This window comes from Schistocerca gregaria, chromosome 2 (assembly GCF_023897955.1).
Source record: "Schistocerca gregaria isolate iqSchGreg1 chromosome 2, iqSchGreg1.2, whole genome shotgun sequence".
In the NCBI taxonomy this organism is placed as follows: Eukaryota; Metazoa; Arthropoda; class Insecta; order Orthoptera; family Acrididae; genus Schistocerca; species Schistocerca gregaria.
In genome coordinates, this window is record NC_064921.1 from 594,799,627 (window position 1) to 594,824,125 (window position 24,499).

The window sequence follows — 24,499 nt, forward strand, 5'->3', positions numbered from 1 at the left end:
CTACTGTCACAGCGATTGGAGACAGGTCCTAGAAGTGATCCGTGAGTTTAAATACTGGGGAGAGCTTTTCGCGAAGAACTCGTCATACAAAGTAGAGATCAGTGCCAGGATCCAGGCAGGAAACTGACCTTACTGCAGTCGAACATATTGGCTTCGGTCCAGGTGTCTCTCGAGACAGTTCAGTATAAAACCTTGATCCAAAGGGTGGTACTACATGGCAGTGAGGCGTGGTGTATATGGAAGCTGAACTTTCACAGGTTTCTCGTATCTTAGAGAATACTGCTGCAGACGTACGGGAAATTTGAGCAACGGTCACAATCATGAGCTAGGTGAACACTGCAGCAGGAATCATCAGGCGCAAGTGATTCTGTGGGCGCAGGTGGAAGATAACAGGTGACTGCGGAATTTCGTGGATTTCATTGTCACATCTACCATACTAAGGAAGAGGTGGAAGAATGGCTTCCATGAAAACTTGCAACAGTTAGCGATAGATATGGATGGATGGCGGGTGGCTGCGTGGGGGCCATTGGGATTATGTATATGAAGGGAGCGCACGCGCGTACACACACACACACACACACACACACACACACACACACACACACTAAATTTTAATTTTTCTGTGGGCCAGATGATAACATTGCCCAAGAAACAAATTAATTCCCTGATTTCGACCAATGCTTTGTTTTGTGAGGTTTCCCATGGTTACCAGGCGACTTCTGGAACTGGAAGTCCTATCCTAAATATTCACAGTATGGATCACCTCTTCCACACTCCCAGCCTTTTGGGACATTTGACTGAAAAAAAATCGATGAATAGTAAAAATAAGAGAGAGAGAGAGAGAGAGAGAGAGAGAGAGAGAGAGAGAGAGAGAGAGAGAGAGTTACTTCATTTTTTGAATCTCTTGGTGTTAATCTAATTTATTTGACACAGTTCTTGCATTTTCGTTAGTGTCTACAGTAACGTTCCGTAGCTCGTGTCAATTGTCCTTCTTTGTCTGTGTAATGTAATTTTCCGCTTTCTATAGTGTGGATAGGGACTGTGATTGCTGTGTTCGAATGCAAGTTGGTGACACTTCGCTCGCAACTCCAGGCTGTGATGGGTTCGGTTACAGAGTTTGAAACTGCAGTGGATAGGAATGATAGTTGTGAGCAGGCCGTGTGGATCCACTGGACGTCCATCACCTCTGAGTCCGCCCATCAGCCCGCACTAGGGACCAGCCCAGTTACTGCTCGCACTGAGGTTGACCACTCACCTGTGGTCGAGTGGGCAGTCACCCCGGAGTGTGGAAGGTGGCGAAAGACTTCCCAGGGCACCGCACATAAGGCGACCCCAGGTGGTGTCTGTGGCTAACACTGTCCCTCACACAAATACAGTCGCTTTTCCTGACAGTGTTCCTCAGACAGATGCAGTCGCTTGTCCTGTTTCAACCTGCAAGATCCGGGCGATCACAGAAGTTGAGATTATTAGTAATCAGGAGGTCCAACATTAGTCGAGTTATGGCGCGCCATAGGGGCATGTCTGGCAAGGAGGTGAAGGGAGCCAATGTACACTCCGTGTGCATGCAGGGTGGAGTCATTCCAGACGTGGGGAGGGTCCTTCTGGATGCCACGAGGAGCACAGGGTGCAGCCAAATGCAAGTGTGGCTCGCGTCGGTAAAATCTACGAGGGTCACTTTGGATCAGAAGAGATTCTCTCTGCTTTAGAGCGGCTAACACAAGTGGCAAAGGCGGCCAGTCTTCCTTGAGAGATGAAAGCAGAGCTCATCATTTGCAACATAGTCGACAGGACCGATTTCGGGTAACAGGGGCTGTGAGACATTGACTGGGCGGTTTTTTTTAGGTTAGAGAGTCTCGGGGAAATAAAGAAAGGCCTTCAGTCTCAAAGGGTGCAGGTCGAACATAGGAAGAACGTAGATACAATAACCATCAGTATAATAATTGTAAGTTGTTGTTGCTGTGTTGGGGAAGTACAGTTTCACGCGCTCATAGAAAGCACTGTTGCTGAAATCGTTATAGGCACTGAAAGCTGGGTAAAGCCGTCTACAAGTTCAGCCGAAATTTTTGCGACGAACCTAACGGTGTTTCGAAAGAATAGGCTAAACACAGTTGGTGATGGCGAGTTTGTTGCTGTTAGAAGTAGTTTATTTTGTCACGAAATTGAAGCAGATAGTTCCTGCGAGTTAATATGGGCGGCAACCAGAATAAAATCATAACTGGATTCTTTTACCAACCTCCCAACTCAGACGATACAGCTGCTGAAAAGCTCAAACAGAACCTAATTTTTACTTCAATCACGTACCCGACTCATACAATTATAGTTGTTGGTGACTTTAATTTACTCTCAATATGTTGGCGAAAATACATGTTTATATCATAGGTATGCATGTAACATCATTTGAAATTGCGCTAAACAAATTTCTGACAATTATTTCGAGTAGTTAGTTCATGAGCCCACGCGAATAGTAAACGGTTGTGAAAGCAAACTAGACTTCTTAGTAACGAATAATCCTGAGCTAATAACGACTATCAGAAAGAATACGGTGATTAGTGAACACAGAGTTGTCGCAGCGAGACAGAATACTGTAACACCCCGAAAATCTCCAACAATGAACGAATAATATACCTATTTAAAAAAAATAAACCAGATAAAAATTCACTTGACGCCTTCCTGAAAGACAATCTCTACTCCTTCCAAATTAAGACTTTAAATGTAGACCAAATGTGGTTTGAATTCAAAGAAATAATGTCGGCAGCAATTGAGAGATTTATATCAAATAAAATTAACAAACGACGGAGCTGATCCTCTTTGGTACACAAAACGGCTCAGAACACTCGAAGAAAGGTTCCCAAATTTAAGCGAACGCAAAATCTCGAAGATTGGTTGGGTGTCCACGACTTTTCACAGGACGTGGGGTTCGGAGGCTTGTCTGCTGCCGAAAGATTACAATGCTGGTGCACGCATTAGTGTTTCAGATCACTCTGTTTATCGTACATTGTTGAACATGGAGCTCCGCAGCAGACCATCACTACGTGTTAACATGTTGACCCAACGAAATCATCATTTACAATTGCAGAGGGCACGGGACCATCGGGATTCGACTGTTGATCGATGGAAACCTGCCTGCTCTTACATTTTTGTTACACTATGTTGATGGTCGTCTCCGCAAACAGTCACTGAAAACTGCGGCTCGACACGTGCAGTGCGCTACGGTCGCAGGCTGGTGGGAGCAATATTATCCTATGGGAGACATCCTCCTGCGCTTGTGTGGGAGCTGTGGCAGAAATCGAAGACAAACTGACAGCTGCGAATCACCTGCTTCTTTTCACGGTGATACCTTACCCGACAGCGATGCCATATTTCAGCAGTATAATTTCCATGTCTCGGAATCAGAACCGTGCTACAGCGGTTTGAGGAGCATTATAGTCAGCTCACGTTGATGCCTCGGCGACCACATTCGCCTGATGTAAATCCTATGAAACGAACAGGGGGCGCTATCGGGCTCCATCACCGTATACACAAATCAGTGGCCTGTTACTAATGGTAATTAATTGACCTGCACGTATGCATTTAATGCCTCATACCTCTCCATAAAACTATCGACAAACTGTCGGATCTCTGATATGTAGAATCAGTGATCTATTTCGTTCTAAAGGTGGAAAAACAAGTTATTAAGCAGGTGGTCATAATGTTTTGGCTCATAAGTGTAGATCCGGTGGCAGGTAAGGACGATGCCAGAATGTGATTCATTGGAAGAATGTTACACTAACCAAATTACGTTAATTGAAGAGCCAGAGAATAATCGAAAGAAAGATGCACTGTTGTCCAGTGTTCGTTTAATCAGCTCGAAAGTATCTAAGAAATACGCCACAATCCCCAATGGCAGATACAACAGGAAAGGCGATATATGTCACGTAAAGGCTCACTGTCAAAATGTAGTGAATATATGTTTCAAGATGACGTAAGAAACGGTTACTGCCTCCAGCATACATCTCGCCTAGTGACAGGATAGTAAGAGTAGGCAGATTAGGCATTTTAGAAAAGCGAGATGTCCGCGAATGGAGTAAGCAGAAGGGGCAGGGGTTATGTACGAATACACCATACACTGTCTGTTACGTTCTGTGCTGAGGCGTGAGGAATACACATGTAGGTGTAGATGGTTGAGCATTAATAACTGCGTCAGACTCGAGTAAATCGATCACCTGTTTGTCACTTGGCTTATATAGGGTTGGCAGAACAAAACTGCCAAAGAAAATGTGCAGACGAAGCAAGTTGGGTTGCCTATCTCAAGGTGCATGAAATATTTTCTTTGACAGTTTTGCTTTGTCCACCTTGTACGAAATTTCTGAATGTGTCTTTCGTATTCCGTCCTAGAGAATCCATTAATGTGTCTGGCATTTGCTCTTGGCTTGAGAACTGAGTCAATGTCTTTTTCTTTCCCTGTTACTATTCAAAACATAACTTTGTGCCTTTCCTTCTGCGTGGCAATATTGGTGATCAAGGGAGACAACAGTTTTTTGGTTCTTCAGTTCTCTAGTAAATTATGCGGGGTACACAGTACGCCAATTTTACCATTGCAGTTGTTCTTTGACAATGAAATGTGTAATGTCATGTCTTATACTTAAAGCGTTTCCCATGGGTTTTCCAACACACTGTGACGCGATCCTACGCAGAACTTATATTTGACAAAAAAGGAAGAAGATCTTAGAAACAGCTGAGAGTGTAACTAAGGAATGGAAATGGAGACAAAACCAAGTTACATACTGTAGGCTACATTCTTAGCTGGGTTACTTGGATACCGTGTGTAGAGACCGCCGATTCTACGAAATCCTTTAAACTTAAAGTGAATCGTGTCACTCTAATTTATTTATTTACTTATTTACACGTCAAGTTCCGTAGGACCAAATTTGAGGAGCAAATCTCCAAGGTCATGGAACATGTCAGTACATGAAATTACAACATGAAAGTAATAACAGATAAAAATAAAGTGTTTATGAACCCAAAAAAATCAAGCTGTAAGTTTAAGTACACGCAATAAACAATATAACATAAGAATCAGCTTAATTTTTCAAGGAACTCCTCAACAGAATAGAGGAAACTCTTCAGTTCCGATTTAAAAGCGCGTGGTTTACTGCTAAGATTTTTGAATTCTTGTGGTAGCTTATTGAAAATGGATGCAGCAGTATGCTGCGCACCTTTCTGTCCAAGAGAAGTTCGATCCAGATGCAGTTTGGATTTCTTCTAAGTATTATTCTTGGGAATAAGATGATATAGTTAACAAGAAACGACAGTAAAGAATGTATATATATTGAGAGGCCAATGTCAAAATATCCAGACTCGTGAACAGGGGTCGACAAAAGGTTCGCGGACTTACGGTACTTATTGCCCGAACCGCCCGTTTCTGAGCCACAAATATCATTTTAGAATGGGAAGAGTTACCCCACAGTATAATACCATACGACATAAGCGAATGAAAATAAGGAAAGTAGACTAATTTTCGTGTCGAACCATCACTTACAACAGATACCGTTCGAATAATAAAACTAGCATAATTAAGTCGTTGAACAAGATCCTGAACGTGGGCTTTCCACGACAGTTTACTATCTATCTGTACACCTAGAAATTTGAACTGTTCACTTTCACTAATCATACGCCCATTCTGTGAAATTAAAACGTCGGGTTTTGTTGAAATGTCTGTTAGAAACTGTAAAAAATGAGTGTTATTGTGACTTAGCGTTAGTTTATTTTCTACAAGCCATGACCTTAGGTCAAGAACTGCACTATTTGAAACCGAGCCAATGTTCCACACAACATCCTTTACTACCAAGCTAGTGTTATCAGCAAATAGAAATATTTTAAACTCTAACACTAGAGGGCATACCATTCATATAAATAAGGAACAGGAGTGACCGCAACACTAATCCCTGGGGCCCTCCTCACTTGACTGTACCCCACTCAGACTCCACATCACAGCCATTCTCAACACTGAATAATTACGTGTTGTCTGTAAGAGGTGAACCAATTGTGAACTATTCATCCTATTCCGTAATGGTCCAACTTCTGGAACAATATTTTGTGATCAACACAATCAAACGCCTTAGTTAAATCAAAAAATATGCCTAGCGTTCGGAACCTTTTGTTTAATCCATCGAGTACCTCACGGAGAAAAGAGAATATAGCATTTTCAGTTGTTAAACGACTTCTAAAGCCGAACTGTACATCTGATAGCAAATTATGTGACATAAAATGATCAATTTTCTTTACATACACAGCCTTTTCAATAACCTTAGCAAACACTGATGGTAGAAATAGCTCTAAAATTGTCTGCATTGTCCCTTTCTCCCTTTTTTTAGAGTCCTTACTACTGAGTACTTAAACGTTCAGGAAACTGAACATTCCTAAAGGAAAAATTACAAATATGGCTAAGTACAGGGCTAACATGTGCAGCACAGTACTTTAATATTCTGCTAGGCACTCCATCATATCCATGACAGTACTTAGTCTTCAGTGATTTAATTATTGACTCAGTCTCCCTCTCGTCTGTATCACATAGGAGTATTTCAGACATCAGTCTCGGAAAGATATTTGCCAAGAGAGTTATATGATTTCCTGTAGAAACTAAATGTTTATTTAATTCACCACCAATGCTCAGAAAATGATTGTTAAATACTGTACATATATCTTATTTATCAGCAACAGAAATATTTTTACTACGGAATGACTTTATAAGCGTACTGTCATATTGCTGACTTGGTTGCCGAGTATCTCCGCTGGCAGCCGAGTCTGTCGAGTAGAACTGTAATGTTGTGTTGTGGGTAGCTCTGCATGTGACAGGCATTATTATTATGGAAGTTCAACTGTTGCTACAAGTGCTATTACAGTAAAGTGATGAAATATGGAAATGATTCAGAGGAAAGTGCATCTAGGAGTAATTAAAAAATGAGCAGTGAAGCCAATGACGTATTTCTGTATCCTCTCGTTGCGTTGTGTACCGTACAGTATCAATCATCCGCGCTGTGTTCGGTCTCTCAGACTGAACTAATGTAAATCAGCAAAAATTAGTTACCATAAAAGAGTGCAAAGAAGTGCCAGTGTCTCGTAGCGAGCGTGAGGACAATCCATTATCGCGTTTCCGCATTATCAACAATCAACCGCGCCACGACGGTTACGCGCATGCTCCTACAACTGAGAACTGTAAATTTAACTTTGTGAACAGTATTATAATTTATTACTAGTGTCAAGGAGGACCGGTATCAAAAGAAATCTGTGTATGCGTGACGAGCGTGAGAACTCTCGTGCGATCATTCGGCTTCCGCATCATCAGCAATGACCCGCGTCGTGTCGGTTACGCGTGCGCTCGTCTTTGAGTGATATTGTGGACTCGTAATCATCCACTAATTGGGATAAACACTTATGAATTACAATGTAAACAGTGCAACCTGCGATTTTCTTTTATCGTCTCAGAATGTAGTTGTTGATACTAGTGTCAAGGAGGACTGGTATCAAAAGAAATCTGTGTATGCGTGACGAGCGTGAAAACTCTCGTGCGATCATTCGGCTTCCGCATCATCAGCAATGACCCGCGTCGTGTCGGTTACGCGTGCGCTCGTCTTTGAGTGATATTGTGGACTCGTAATCATCCACTAATTGGGATAAACACTTATGAATTAGAATGTAAACAGTGCAACCTGCGATTTTCTTTTATCGTCTCAGAATGTAGTTGTTGATACCAGACGTAGAACAGTGTCAGGCAAGCCAGCAGTAATGTGGAGCAGAACAATACGACCGCCGAGGGATTATCAGGTACGTGGTATAGGACAGGGCGCACGGTCCGAAACGACAACCAGTTTAAATGTACGCCACCCACTTGTACCCCCGGGTGTGTTACATGGCGGCGTGTATTCAGGACGTGCAATTTCGGATAAGAAGTACCGTACAATTTATTAGGAGAGTAAACTGTTTGTGTATAAACAGTGACTGTTGGTTTCGATTGTTGAGTGACGTCACGCGAGCTCTGGGATGTGTACGTCAAAGAACTTGTGACACAGTGTATATACTCCTCCGATTCATGACAGTGCAAAGAGCTAGTGCTACGAAGTAAACATACTCCACGGTGGTGCGCTTCTGACGACGTTAGCGGCATCTATGTGCGAAAGGGAACAGTTATTTGGCAGCCATTACGGTAGACTTCGCTAGTGGCACCTATGGGCAAAAGTGAAAACTTTTTGGCAGCCATAATCGTGTACGACGTGAGCGGCGCCTAGGAGCGACACTGCAAATATTACCACGCTTTGCAGAGATGGTGCAGTGCTGACAGCCGGACGGCGTCAACTGAGTCGGCGCTACCCAACAGCCACGACTACGGAACCAGAAGACAACGCAAAGTAAGTCGCGCATCACAACGTTACCTTACGCAACTGAAGCAACGAGAGTAATTAACTGGCATTGCAGATTGCATCCTATAATTACGTAATTACAGACAGTGACAGTTGAAATTCTTTTGTATCATTAAATTAATGTCAAGAGACATTATTTACCTTGCCGATCGCAACTATACGTTAGCTAATATTTAATTTTTTTCTTTCTTCTTTTCTTTTACGGGATCTTGTATGTTATGTGTGCTTCTGAGCACGAATTACAGAGTTGAATGCATACGGCGTTGTACTTTGGTTGTAGTTATAGCCATCCATTCTATGCTACGAGTGTTACTGGGATTTCTTTATTTTTTGCTTGGATGACTACGGTGGTTCAATATGGCAAGTAATGAGCTTGGTGCAACTGCAGTAGACAGGGATGTGAAAGCAGTCTGTTTTGGTGAAAGTAATCAGGTGGAGACGAAAACAGATGCAAGTAGTAGTGAAATATCGAAGGATTCCGGTATAGGTGACAGTAGTTTATTAACAGAGATGGGAAGTTCAAAGGCGGTGTCGTCACCAGTCATGGAGGCGCCCAAGCGAGATGAGTGTAAACTTTGGTCTGACCTGTCTATCGCTGACATGCTCAAAACATTAAAGGAAGATATTATGCCAACAGTAGACAACAGAAATTATTATTGCAAGAAAACAAACAATTAAGGGAAGATATTAAGCGACCAGTAGAGCAAGATAACAAACAATTAAGGGAAGATATTAAGCGATCAGTAGAGCATAATAATAAACAATTAAAGGAAGAAAACAAACAATTAAGGGAAGATATTAAGTGATTAGTAGAGTATATGAACGAACGACTCAGTAAACCGATCGACGAGACTAATGAGGCTCTAAGGAAACTGGCTGAGTCATCACAGGATAGATGAACTTACCGTTTGGTTTGAGCAGAATGTTGCAGGCAATACTAAACGTTTTGAAAAGGTAGAGTCAGATGTCAAAGAAGGTAGAAATTACTAAAAAGGTTGAGGCTTACGATGAGCATTTTGAACAACTGGATGAGGAAATGAAACACTGTAAACACAGGATATCAGCTGTTGCACTAAACCAGGACGCTTATGCACGGCGAGTAGAAGGGGTGTACAGTGAGGTAGGCAAGACTAAGGAACAGGTCAATCAGAAGAGTGAAGTGAAATCACTATTACGTGAGGGAAGCATTGCTGGAGGTAGCTTAATTGGTATACAAAATGATGAGCTCTTCCTTGGCATAGGGAATTTTAAGAATTTCGAACCAAATGGGAGATGGCATCCCAAAGATTTCTTAGATCAATTTAAGGGCGTGTTACATGAATTGTGGGATGGGAAAAGAAAGGTACGCTTCGTTGCAGCAAGATTGGAAGGTGAAGCTGGTACCTGGGGTATGAGAATAGGACATAAGTGTACAACCTTTGCTGAATTTGGAAAGGAATTTTTGCAACAATATTGTTCGAGACAGAAACAAAATGAAGTACGTAACAGTCTATACCAGGGTAGACGGTTTGAGAGAGGGCGTGACCAGAACTTAAAGAAATTTTTCCAAGATTATTATGAGATGAACTTGTATTTAGATGAACCAATGACAACAGAAGCAATAGTCTCCCTGACCATAAGTAAACTACCGACAGGATTTCAGGATAAGTTGTTAGCAAGCCCTAGAGATGACGTAGAAGCAATGAAGTCAGCCTTAGGACAATTAGACACGTTGTATGATTCACGAGGAATAGGAGGAGGAGAAGGTGATAGTAGAGTATCAGGAAACAACGAATCTAATATAGATATCCATTTAAACCATAACAATAAACACGATGGACGATCTTGGAATAATAATGGTAGGAGATATGGCAGTAGTTTCTGTGGCCATGGTGGTTACAGAGGACACCGTGGTGGCTACGGATATCGGAACTCAGGGTACGATGTATCACCTGACCAGGTGCAAAGCTCAAATCATAGCCCAGATAGGCAACATAGGGAAGGAACACTGGAAAACTAGAGGAGGTTCCTGGTGTGGCCCGATCAGGAACAGAGGATGGAGGGCCTACTATTATGTGTATTCGAGAGCTGGATAATGTGACAGAGATTGTGGAAGACCTATTGCAGGAAGTTGGTGAAGGCCGTGAGGAAGCTATACAGCCTATCATTGAAGTAGAAATCTTTGGTACTTGTATCGAAGTTTTAGTGGATTCTGGTAGCCAGGTCAGTGCAGTATGTCAGAAGCTGTATACGAAGTGGTTAGAACAAGGAAGGAGGATACCCAATTTTCCTGTACATGGAATATGTATCACAGGTGCCGTTGGTGCAAAGAGCAAGGTTATTAAGGAATAGATATTTGTCACAATGAAGCTTGGTGATGAAGATTATGATGTGTCGGCGATAGTCGTGCCAGGGTAGGAGACGTGACTAAGTGAACAATCTTAGGGGTCGTCTGGCTAAGTGAACAAAAGGCTCAATTAAACTTTGGAAAGGGATGTGTGGAAGTGCAGAAAGGAGGAGCGGAAATTGTTATTGCCTTTAAAGAGAGGATCAATGTCAAAGAAGTAGTTGGAGTGACCAAGATATCGATCTGCAACAAATACCACAAGGCGGTATGAAAGGAGATTCGGGAGCTCTGAGCAAGAAGCAGTGTAGATGGGAAGGCAATATCAGCACGGAAGACACTGAACCTGTCGTCAGACTGAAACTGCAGTTATTAGAGCATCAAGACCATGAGACCAAAGAAGAATTGATAAAGGTCCTGCGAAGGTACAGGCAGGTTTATCAAGTGAACCAGGTATAATCAAGACAGCTGAGTGCAAAATACAAGTGAAGGAGCATGAACCATTTTTTTGTATGGTCTTATGTGATACCTGAATCGAAACGTGAAGCAGTGGAAGAAGAGCTCCAGAGAATGTTGCGAATGGGAATAATAGAAAGGTCAACTAGCCAATATAGCACCCCATTTTTCGTTGTGGAAAAGAAGAATGGCGATGTCAGATTGAATGCACATCCAGTAAATAAAATTATTATTCCAGAAAGAGACAGACCCGAGAATTTGGAAGAGTTACTTCACAAGTTTCATGGGGCAAAAGTATTCAGTAGTATTGATCTCAGATTGAGGTACTGGCAGGTCCTCTACATAAGGATTCAAGACCCTTCACTGCATTCCAGTATAGAGGAAGAAGCTACCAGTATCGTGTATTAGTATTTCCACATCTGCGTTTGTTAGAGCATTTGATAAGGTGCTGGGCGAGCAGTTGAGTAAGAAGGTCACTGTGTACGTTGATGACATCTTGATAGCAACTGCAAACTGGGAAGAGCATGTTAAAACACTTGAAGAAGTACTCATGGCCTTTGAGAAAGCAGGACTGACAGCGAATTTGGAGAAATCGGATTTTGGAAGGAGTGAGGTTAAGTTTCTTGGCCACATCGTTAATGCAAAGGGGATCAAACCGGATGAGGACAAACTACAGGCAATCAACGATTTTCCTGCTGTGGGGCGGCGTGTGGAAATTATGTGTTAATAATAAATGTGGAATATATGGAATGTCTTTCCTGGCCGAGTAGCAACATATGTGGTGCGGTGGGTGGAATTAATTGTTAATGAAATGTTCCTATGATTTATTTAATGCTGTTGTTTGCCGTTCTCAACACTGGCTCTCTAACTACAATATTGGCAAGCATAAAGTGATTAGCAAAGCGTGAAGCCTGTAATTAGAATTCCTAGTGCCCACTTCAACTGAGAAATACACTTATAGCTACAGCTTATAGCTCTGAGGAATTAGGAGATTGTCTGGGATTCATAATCAAAACAATTCTTTCTAAAATGTTCATTATATTCTAAAAGTCAGAGACCAAAAAGAATCCACACAATCCAACTACCAGAGCAGTTCAGAGTCTAATGCGCTGATGCAACTATAACTGTTCAAATTAAATGTTTAAGTGAATGCTCGCCATAATTTGATGATAATGTTCATCAAACGCCACGATAAATAATGGTAGAATGTCTGTCCCGCGGCGGCACTTGAAAATACGACATATGCAAACTAAAGATAGATCATCAAAGTCATCCCAGAATTAACACTTCACTCGAAAATGATTTCTTGGCTACGCGTATCCCGAGTAACTTATTACAGCATCCGAGGCTGTACATGGCAATGATACCGACGCGACGCGACTCCCGGCACAGATGGTGCGCTAATCAGTGTCTGGAGAGAACTGGGGCCTTTTTTTCTCACGCAGCGTTCTTATATATAAAGGCGCGGTGCGGTCGGCTAAGGGAACGCCTGATTAAATCCGCTGTCCTGACTAGCTGCTGGGCTAGTAATGCACCACTTTAAGTTATTAAATAAATCATTGCTTCATTTGCTGATGGCCAATGTGCAATCAGCACACAGGTAAGTAATCATAATAAAAGTCTGACGTGGCTAAGTCCAATATTTTTGGCGAGAGAATTAATTTAATTACACTACATGCAGTAGATGAGCTCTGAACTTGCCCTTTGGAGATATGCTATCGCTATAGTTTTATAGTTGTTCTGTTGAAACCTCTCACATCTTTATGATTGTAGCGTATCTCCCTTCTACTTAAATTTAAACATCCTAGCTTTATATATTCACCTACTTAATCTATCTTGTTTCCTTAATTTTTAAGACAAAAACCAGAAAATCATGAATTTCAACTAAAATTTTAATTTGTGAGATCCAGAATACTATTTCTACTAAATTATTATGCAAAAGGAATCTAAATATAAATTTTTAAGTTTCTAGATTTTTCTGTTGCGACAATGATTTTTACAGAAAAACATCCAAATTTCGAAAGTGGTTAAAGTTATTGAACTGATATTCAACACATACTGATTTAGTATCACTCATGACATGCTAGCAACGTTTCAGGTTATTTACTTGATTTTTAAAGTATTGCGCAACATTCATGATGTCAGATCCAGTTACAGCGGACTGGCTGGCACACAATGGAAAGACTGCTGTGAATTTTTTACAGCGTGAGTAGGCTGCTTCCCTACATCACCCTCTACTTAATTTTTTTACATTTAAATGAAAAAAATTAATTACAAAAAGGGAATCAAGAGTACAGCTTAACTCCCTATGAAAAATTAAAATTTAAATATAAACATATAGAAATATTAAAAGAAAACTTATTACCTACTTCAATTATTTAAATTGCTGGCATATTCACTGCCTCTTAAGCAACATTATCACTCAAAATTTAAGCAAAATCAATGAGACGCTTTGGCATACATATTGCCTTAGACAGACAAACACATAAAAATATGTAAAATTATTAAAATCTTAAATCCATTAAATTGACTGTAAATATTTTTACATACAGAAATTCAAAGAAAATAACACAGTTATTCATGATACATAAACAGATAGTTATATCTTAGCAGTCTTTTCTAAACCTGAAAGAGAATTTCACACATCATAACAATTTCATTTTTACACATGTGGTTGTAGCCGCTTTGGCTGGCGTTCTACACTTCCATTCACAAGGGTAGAGGAGGGGAAGTTGCTATGGTGTGCGACCTTCACATTCACTCTAAATTACATGCGGAAAGGGGAGGGGTCAATGTGAGTTGTGTCCAAGTCACTCCATGCTTTCACGCAGCTACCAGGCTGCCATTATCTGGTTTGTCCTGTAGAACAAACAAAAAGAGTGCCTCAGACTCTGTTCACTTAATATCTAAGGGTGGGTCACAATGAAATGGGGATATATATATATACATTTTATCTTTCAATATGTTATTGGAACAAAGTTAACAGAACTTTTTCAATTTTACTCTCGCAGTTACTTAACTGCCATAAAATCGATAAACAAATGGCTCAAAACGCCGTTAGTAATGCACTGGAGAAAATTTATGTTCAAGGCATACAATCATAAATCCTATTTAATTTCAATTTATTATTTCTGGGTCGGAACACTGAACCATTGCTCGGTACATTCCTGACAAATCTGTATTTTATTTACTTAACTGACTCATCTTTGATTACCTTATTCTTAGAGATAGCATGAGTATATTTGATTAGTAGTTGTCTTTTCATCTTCTTTGCACATGTGAGTAACTTGTGGTAATAGTACAGATCTGTGTTTTCAAAAAACACTACGTTTAGTTGACTACTAAATTCACTTATTGGTCCTCTGCTGCTATGTCAGTTCCACATCTGCAATTATGTACTTACTTCATCGAAGTGTATTTATGCTGTGCTATAAATAATGTTTCACAACTGCCATTATGTTACTCAGTTATGTTGCTAGTGTATGTACTTACTTAACACTCATGCCATTAACATTTAAAGCATAGGATAGCACATTTATTTCATATCTATAGTGTATTGCAGCTAATCATTTTGCTCACGTGGCAATCCATTTCCACTCGATCGGACGAGAAGAAACCACAGGTAGTCTCTCTCGACCTACCACTAAAGTGCATTAAGGAATGCTAAATTCCTTAAACCTATAGGACACCATGAGCTCCTCTGTCTCATCTAACATAAGGGTACCTACGGTCACATTCACTCATCCAACTCATAACCTCCATACTTGTAGGTGTGTCCTGTCACACACTACACCAAATAACAGCCAGTTCCAACCTTATAAATATTCCAAAGACGTGTTCCTCACGTCTCAACCACAAACACTACTCAATTCTATTACACTGCCATTCCTTGCTCCACAAGGTGAGTTCATTTTTACAACTTATCTGCATATTTTTCATAACACTAAGCACTCTCTCTTACTATTTATTAGTTATCTCTACAGCATACAATAGGTTTCACTGCCACTTCAGATCCTGCTCGTACACGAATTTCAATATCTTTTTAAATTGCTGTTGGTGGACCATTTCCAATAAAACAACAACTTTGTACTTATAATATTACCAGGGTTCTATACATACTTGTTACTCAAATACATTTGTATCTTAATTACATCATACTTCTCTGTTTATGTCACTGTTAGGTTTGTCACATTAGGTATTTTCTTCACTAATCGGTGGATAGAATGGTTACAGAACTCATGGCTTGATAGTCATGACGGAAAATTTTTGTATTGCAAAGGAGTCGAAATTTTAGATAGATAGAAAAGATGAAGAATGAGTGAGATCTGAAAAGGAAACAAGATCTCACACAGCTGGGACTGCACAGCTGCTACGCTGTGTAGAGGTTACGGAACAACCTCCTCCCTACAGAATTCATTCACTACCTATGAACTTCTTTAGGTCGATCACGTTCCTGAGACCTAATATCTTTTTACTTTTAGGGTACTCTAGCCTATATGCATTTGCATGTGGTTTTCCTATGATCCTGAAAGGTCCTTTTTCAAAACTAGTGGGTACAGCTTTTGCGTCATGACGCTTCTTCCTTTCCAATGCTCTTTTTCTTATATTTGCCCTAGCCTTTAACTTCTTTTTGTCTGTGGATATTTGCGTTAGAATAGGGAATTCTACCATATCTGCAATCACGTTGTGCGGTTCTTGGCCAAATATCAATTCGCAAGGCGCCAAACCAGTTGCATCATGCCTTAAGTTGTTAATTACATTCTCAAAATACTTCATGTGTTCTGCCCAACTTGAGTGTTTCCGAGCACAATAAGTTCTGCAAAGCCTATTCAATTCTCTCATAATACGTTCACTCATATTTCCTTGGGGGAAATACGCAGATATTTTCAGATGTTTCACTCCGGCCTTTTCCAGACATTCTTTAAATCTATCAGAAGTAAATTGAGGCCCATTGTCTGACAGCAAATTCTTCGGAACGCCAACGTTCACGAAGAAATCTTTTTCCAACTTTTCTACCAACGTTTTTGCATTTGCTCTTTTAATTGGGTATAGCTTAACATATTTACTAAATCCATCCACAATAACAAAAACATGGGTGCACGCACCCACCTCTCGAAGCAGGAAGAGGGACACTACACAAGATGCTAGAATCTTGGCAACACGGCGGTACATGTTATCAAACACAACTTTCTCTTTTAATTTTGCAATGCACTTCTTTGCACCATAGTGCCCATACCTCAGGTGTACATAGTCGATTAGTAAGTCTACATGTTGTGAGGGAAAGCACAGCTTCCACTCAGAAACACCTACCTTTTCCCTCCTAAACAGAATACCTTTATGCAGACAGTAGTATTGCGAAACCTTATGATAGTTCGCATCTCCCAAATAGCTCATTACTAATTTGAGCTGGTCATCTGTATTCTGCTCACGTCTCAAGTTCTTAATCACCCTCTTTAATGCACTTTCTTCCTTTACTTCGTGCAACGCAAACATTCTTACTTCACTTAGGTCTGTTGCTGTAATTCCCGCGTCATCACAGATCTCCGCACTTCTAGATAACCCATCAGCTACCAAATTATCTTTCCCTTGAATATATCTAACCTCAAGGTCAAACTGCTAGAGATACAATGACCATCTTACCAAAGGAGCATTCCTCAACTTACAGGTCAACGCCTTATGGTCACTGTAAACAATTATCTTGTGACCTAATAGATACTGCTCAAATTTCTGTACCCCAAATACAATTGCCAACGCTTCCAGTTCTGAGATGCCATAATTTCTCTTGGCTGCCTGTAAAGATCGACTTGCGAAAGCTATAGTCTTGTGCACTTCTTGGTCGTTCTCTATTTCTACTTGGAATACCTCCACAGCTATACCATAGCCACTAGCATCAACAGACATACAGAATGGTTTTTCAAAATCAGGATGATGTAAAATAGGACTATTAATTAAAGATTGTTTAAGCACCTCGAACGCCTGTTGACATTCTGCTGTCCAAACCCAAGGGGTATTCTTTTTCAGCAGGAGGTGAAGACAGGGCGCATTAAAAGCCTGATCACTAACAAAACGCCTATAGAAGCCGAAAAGACCGAACATTGATCTCAATTGCTTCTTGTTTCTGGGAGCCTCAAATTTTTCAATGACTGCTAGCTTGCCTGGGTCAGGCAAAATTCCTTTTCCACTTATCATATATCCCAAGAAATCTATTTCCTCTTTAACGCACTCTGTCTTTTCAATTTTTAGTTTCATGCCACCTCTCTCAATAGCCTCTAACACTTCCTCTAGTAAACCTATGTGTTCTTCCCAGGTAGGAGTTGCTATTAACAGATCATCTACGTAGACTGTGATTTTATTACTTAAAGCTGGTCCTAAAACATGGCACATCACGCGTACGAAGGCACAAACAGAGATATTAAGTCCGAAAAGTACCACACGGTATTGGTAACAAACTCCTTCGCACAAGAAAGCTGTGTACTTCCTTGAACTTTCCGCCAGTGACAAATTCCAATATCCACACGTGATGTCCATAGAGGTTAAGAATTTTACTCCCTGGAACTTTTGCAATAACTCGTCCATGTTTTGCGGTCTATCACTTTCCCTAACCACTATTTCATTCAACCAACGAACGTTGAAGACCAACCTGACACTCCCGTCTCTTTTTGGTACAACAACAAGAGGATAATAGTACTCACTGCGCTTTTTCAATCACACCCCAATTTAGCATCCTCTGTATCTCTTTTCGAACCGCCTCCTTCCTAGCTACATGTATTTGGTATGGCTTCCTGAAAAACACTTGGCCAGGTTTCACCTTTGGTTGACATTCATAACCTTTGACCACGCCAGGTCGATCTAAAAATGCCTTATGATGCCTTTTTAAAACCTGTCTCAGTTCTTCCTTCTGATTAGCTGAAATTTTATAGATCTCCTGCAATTTAGCTTCTATTTTTGTCCAAAATAATTGCTTCTTCTTCTTCTGTGTTTAGCTTACTTTTACTAAGATTAACATATTCGTCCCAATATCTCCTATTTTTCAGAACTTGTATAGGCAACTCCCAACTTTCATCATTAGTTACTACATGTTTATCAATAGAAGGTACTGTAATTACTCCAGTTATCGGCAAGACCACTTTTAACTGGCTTCTTTCAAAGTCAACAACACTCTGATATTTCGACAAGAAATGTATACCAATTAAAACCTCAATACTGAGATTGTTTACAATTAATCAGGGATGATCAATTAAATTACCATTAATGTTAAAGGGCAACAAAGCTTCTTGCTTTCCCGTTTTTGACACCTTACCAGTAGCACCAATTATTCTTAGTCCTGATATCCTCATTACTGTAAGCTTGTCTTTACCAGGTAATGCATCAAAGAAGGACTGAGATATCGCAATCACCTCACTTCCACTGTCTAAGAGACAACGTACATTGATACCCGACATATTCCCTATTATTATAGGGTGACTTATTCTAGTTTGTACAGGTGGTTTCTCAAACTCATCCAATAGTTCCTTTTGGATTTGCCTCCAGATGCATTAGTAGCCCAGCGGCTAGTCGGGCCAGCGGATTTAATCAGGTGTTCCCTTAGCCGACCGCACCGCGGCTTTATATATAAGAACGCTGCGTGAGAAAAAAAGGCCCCAGTTTTCTCCAGACACTGATTAGCGCACCATCTGTGCCGGGAGTCGCGTCGCGTCGGTATCATTGCTATATACAGCCTCGGATGCTGTAATAAGTTACTCGGGATACGCGTAGCTAAGAAATCATTTTCGAGTGAAGTGTTAATTCTGGGATGACTTTGATGATCTATCTTTAGTTTGCGTATGTCGTATTTTCAAGTGCCGCCGCGGGACAGACATTCTACCATTATTTATCGTGGCGTTTGATGAACATTATCATCAAATTATGGCGAGCATTCACTTAAACATTTAATTTGAACAGTTATAGTTGCATCAGCGCATTAGACTCTGAACTGCTCTGGTAGTTGGATTGTGTGGATTCTTTTTGGTCTCTGACTTCTAGAATATAATGAACATTTTAGAAAGAATTGTTTTGATTATGAATCCCAGACAATCTCCTAATTCCTCAGAGCTATAAGCTGTAGCTATAAGTGTATTTCTCAGTTGAAGTGGGCACTAGGAATTCTAATTACAGGCTTCACGCTTTGCTAATCACTTTATGCTTGCCAATATTGTAGTTAGAGAGCCAGTGTTGAGAACGGCAAACAACAGCATTAAATAAAACATAGGAACATTTCATTAACAATTAATTCCACCCACCGCACCACATATGTTGCTACTCGGCCAGGAAAGACATTCCATATATTCCACATTTACTATTAACACATAATTTCTGCACGCTGCCCCACATATGGTACATCGGCCGGAAAAGATATTTCACAATAATAACAAACATCCATATGCCGCCCCACATATGGTGCATTGGCCGGGAAAGACATTCCATATATTCCACATTTATTATTAACGCATAATTTCCACATGCCGCCCCACATATGGTGCATCGGCCGGGAAAGATATTTCACAATAATAACGAGTTTCCATACGCCGCCCCACACTGCAACACACTGTAAGAAGCAATAAGCAATTAAGAGGTTTCCTTGGTTTATGTGGATGGTATAGGAAGTTTATAAGTGGTCAGTTACTTAGTAACCCACATTTGGTGAACCTGCTGAAGAACGAGGTATTATGGGATTGGACAGATGAATGCCAAGGTGCTTTTGAGAAAATAAAGTAACAACTGGCGATCCTAAGCTGCTTTCGCACCCAGACATGGACAAGGAATTTTACTTGGCTTGTGACAGCGCAGACTATGGATTAGGAGTGCACTTATACCAACTGCATGAAATGGACTTGGATAATGTTAAAACAATCGCATTTGCAAGCAAGGCTCTGACTAAATGGGAACGGCAATATACAGTCACAGAGAGAGAGGCACTTGCTGTCCTGTGGGGTTTCACAAAATTCATATATTACCTGGCTGGCAGAACCACCAAGGTAGCCACAGTCCATAAGGCATTGACCTTTATACTTAATGGCAAATTATACCATAGACGTCTCACCAGGTGGGCACTTGCCTTAGAAGAATATCAGTTTAGTGTTGTCTACTGACCTGGGAACAAAAACATCATTCCTGATGCACTTTCGAGGATGCCGCCTGGCATTAATGATATAAATGTTAATGGACAACAAGGGCAGGAATTAAGCATTAATTTGATCAAGGGCGTTCAATACGAGTCATTTGTTACCAAATTACTTAAGAATATCCTACATGAGCAAAACTGAAGATCCTGCATTGAGGAGTGTGAAGGTGAGATATGGGTGTGGTGGAGAAGATAAATTGAGAGAATATTATTTAATTCATCACAACATTCTACACTATTGTGTGGATGAATTGTCACAGGACTGGAAATTGTGCATTCCAGAACATGCCATCGAGAAGCTGGTGTGGTGCATGCATTTCAGTAATGCCCACTTCGGCGCAACGAAATGTCTAGAAAAACTAAGGAAGGAGTGTATTTTCTTTGGCATGAGCAGAAAGATTGGGAAGATTTTATGGACCTGTGATGTGTGCCAGAAGACTAAGACACTACTGTTAGCCATCAGGGACCTGTGCACCCCATAATTCCTGATGGAATCAAAGACATAGTGGCCACTGATTTGCTTGTTCCACTGCCTGGCAATTTCACGCAGCTCATGGTGGTGTTAAAAGTGTGTTCAAAATATGTAAAGTTCTACCCTCTAAGGAAAGCAACTGGTAAGGCAAATTCAGCGAGAATGGAAAATGACTATTTTACGCAAGTGTGCAAACCAAGGCAAGTGCTATCAGACAATGGTCCACAATTTGTATCAAAGGAATGGAAGGAAATGTTGTGGAGGAATTGTGTGGAACAAGTTTTGATAGCCAAATATAGACCTGCCTCAAATCCAGCTGAGAGAGTCAAGAAAGAGGAGAACCGCATGTGCATGACATACTTTAGTCGGAAACATAGCAAATGGAAACTGTATATAACAGATTTTGAGGGTGTAGTCCAGGGCTGGCCAAACGCTGCACAGTGTGTAGACGTGCAGAAGTGCTGCACGTGTGCGACAGCGACATCTGTTATTAGACATGTGTCCTAAATGAGCTGCGGCGGCTCCACTTCCCTGTTTATGTGGTACATTTCAGACGGAACTGATGAAAGATATAGCAATAATGGTATCGAAATAACAGGTGATCATCGAGAGGTCTGCGGTTGTCATTCTGTTCATAGGTCAATGAGACAAAAATTGTGTGGGTGTATTTGAGGGCACCGAGAATTAGTTAAAAGAAACTTTGCATTAGTTTAATGTTATTTGAAGTCATGAATAAGGTTCGCTGGAAGTCGCTAAGTGCTCTCTTTCTTAAATACTAGATCGAAGACATTACGCGCACTCTCTCCGGCGGTATTCCGCAAGGTTACCGCCCTTCGGTTGTGCCATTCCAGCACTAATCGAAGCGCTAGTTTTGCAGGTGCCAGCCAGCCAGCCAGCCAGCCAGCCAGCCGAGCAGCAGCAGCAGCAGCAGTAGCAGCGGTCCCGACCAGCATCAGCGGTCCAGCCTGTAGCAGCCGGCCACCCCTCCAGCAGCAGCGGTCCAGCCAGCCCGCCCCCCCTCCAGCAGCGGCAGCAGCTGCAGCAGCAGCAGCAGCCCCGGCCCCGTCCGCGGCAGCGGCGCCAGCTGCGGCGTACCTGCCAGTCGGCGTCAGCTTAAGCTTCCGCCCAGCAACTTGGGACTCTGGTCGTCGTCCGTCTTCGTCGTCCGTGTTCGTCCATCTTCGTCTGTCCCCAGTTTCCTTCTTCTTCTTCCCCTTTCCTTTTTGTCCTGTGTACATTTCTATATCCTTGTCATCATGTCAGCCCCCACCACCACTACGACCTCTACTACCACAGCCATAGTCTACACGTCCCCCTCTGCCGCCACCACCATCATTACATGGTGTGCCCAGTCACACCCCCCTCTTTCCATCCCTCCTCTTCTCACTCTCCCTGTGCTTTCGCACTTTGTCGCTCCCTCTCCAGCTTCTTCCTCCCGCTCCTCTCCCTCTGATCCTTTCCCCCCACTCCCTCCACTCCCCCAGCCTGTTACTGCAGCTTCAGCTAGGGTGGTGGCCCGTCGGGCCATTGCCCACGCCCAACTCTCCCCGTCGCCTTCGCCGTCACCGCCACCGCCGTCGCCTTCACCGTCACCATCTCCGGCGCCATCTGCTGCTTCAACGCCGGGACCTGCCCGGTCCCACCACCTCCCATAGCTCCCATCCCTCATGTCACTACCCACCCTTCTGCCGCCGTTAAACGACCTAGTGGCACTGCCACCTCCTCTGCTCCCAAAAAGGCCCCACCCGTCCTCCTTCCCCCTCCGAGGATGCCATGGATGTCGCCCCACCTGCCCCTGCTCCCTCCGCTTCCTCCTCCTCCTCCCCCCTTCTTTATACAAATACCTCCTCTCCCATCCAGATCCTTCCCTTCTCGAGGCCCAGAATCTCTCCCTCGTCCTCCGTCAACATGTCCCTGGTGCCTCCGGCTTTCTCCTCACTCCCAGATGGGATTCCGTTCTCATCTCCTCCCCCAGCCCTACCCTCCATACTGACATCCTCTCCCGCCTACCCATCACCCGTTTTGGCCCCAACGCTTCCCTCACCCCTGCTCCTTCTCCATCTCCCACCCGTCAACCCCAACCCCCGCGTCGCCCGCCGACCCTCACCGCTGTGATCACTCGGCTCAGTCCGACGATCAAGGAGGAGGAGGTGTTAGCGCAGCTCAAGGCGCATCCCACACTGGAGGTGCAGGCGGTCCGCCCCATTTTCAACTTGTCCGGCCCCACCCGCCTTATGCGGGTTTTCTCTGAGGATGCCCCCTCCATTGACCGTCTATTGAAGGAGGGTGCCCTCCTCTTCCACCAGCACTATAAGGTCGACCCCTCCCGTTCTCCTCCTCAATCCCTGCGCTGCCAGAGGTGTCTGCGCTATAACGCACACCCAACAGCTGAGTGCTGCGAGGCCCCCACCTGCCCGCATTGTAAACAAATGCACTTCCTCCGGCAGTGCCCTAACCTACAATCCCCTCCCTCCTGCAATACCTGCAATCTCCCCCATCCCACCTACTCCCAAAAGTGTAAAGCCCGACCCCCTCTGACCACTCCTGAACTCACTGTACCTGCCCGTCCTCTGGACGCTGCTACCCCTCCTGGCAATTCCCTTCGTCCTCGCCCCCCACCGCTGAGGACATCATCAGGTTCCTCACCATAGTCTTACAAAACGTCCACCCTATCCAGCGCCCTCACACGCTTCAACAGGTCTCCCTCGCCACCCGTTCCATTTTCCACTTGAATATGTCTGCCACCTACTCCAACAACCAGGCCCCCTTGTCTAAATCCCTGTCATGGCGCAACAGCACCTTATCCTTTTCAACAACATCCGCTCCCTTCCCGCCAACAAGTACCTCTTCCTGCACGTCCTTGCCACCCACCGTGTGGATGCCTTCCTCCTCAATGAAACTTTCCTCCTACCCCACCACACCGTCCACACGTCGCCCTACCTCCTTCACCGCTCCGATAATCCACTCCCGATTGCGCGTGGCGGAGTTGCCATTGGTCAACAACCGCCAGATCCCAGTACGGTTCAAACCTCTCCTTCCCGACCCCACCAAACACCTGATCCTTAGTCTCTTCTTCCCTGGCCTTACCGTCACCTGCGCCACCATCTATGTCCGCCCTAACGTCCCTATTCCCTTCGACTTCCTCTCCCACACTGACCGTACCTTCTCCTCCTATGTGATCGCCGCCGACCTCAACATCTATAGTCGTTCCGCCGCCCAGTTACGGCGGTGGCATCAGTTCCTCTCCTCCCTTCAAGGGGACGTCATCCCCATCCCCCAGCACACCCGTCCCGAATCCAACTCCACTCCCGATGTTATCCTTTCCTCCCCTAACCTCCTTGGCCGCATAACAGTGGATATCCTGGAACCTATTGGTAGTGACCATCTCCCTGTCCTCCTCACCGTTTCCGACGGTCGTCGCCCCCACCCCGACCCTCGTAATGACCCTCCCCCAAAGTATATCCATGACTATTCCTGTGCCAACTGGAATGCCTACCGGGATACCCTCTCCACCCAGGTCGATAGCCACCCCTTCACCTACCGCCACCCTGACGATGTAACCCATGCCGCCTCCTTTCTCCAGCAGACCTTGTCTGAGGCCATGGATGCCCACGTCCCTACTGTCGCCATCCACCCCCACCGTCCTACCTTAACCCCACAGGCCATCCTCCTCCTCCGTGAATCCCATCGTC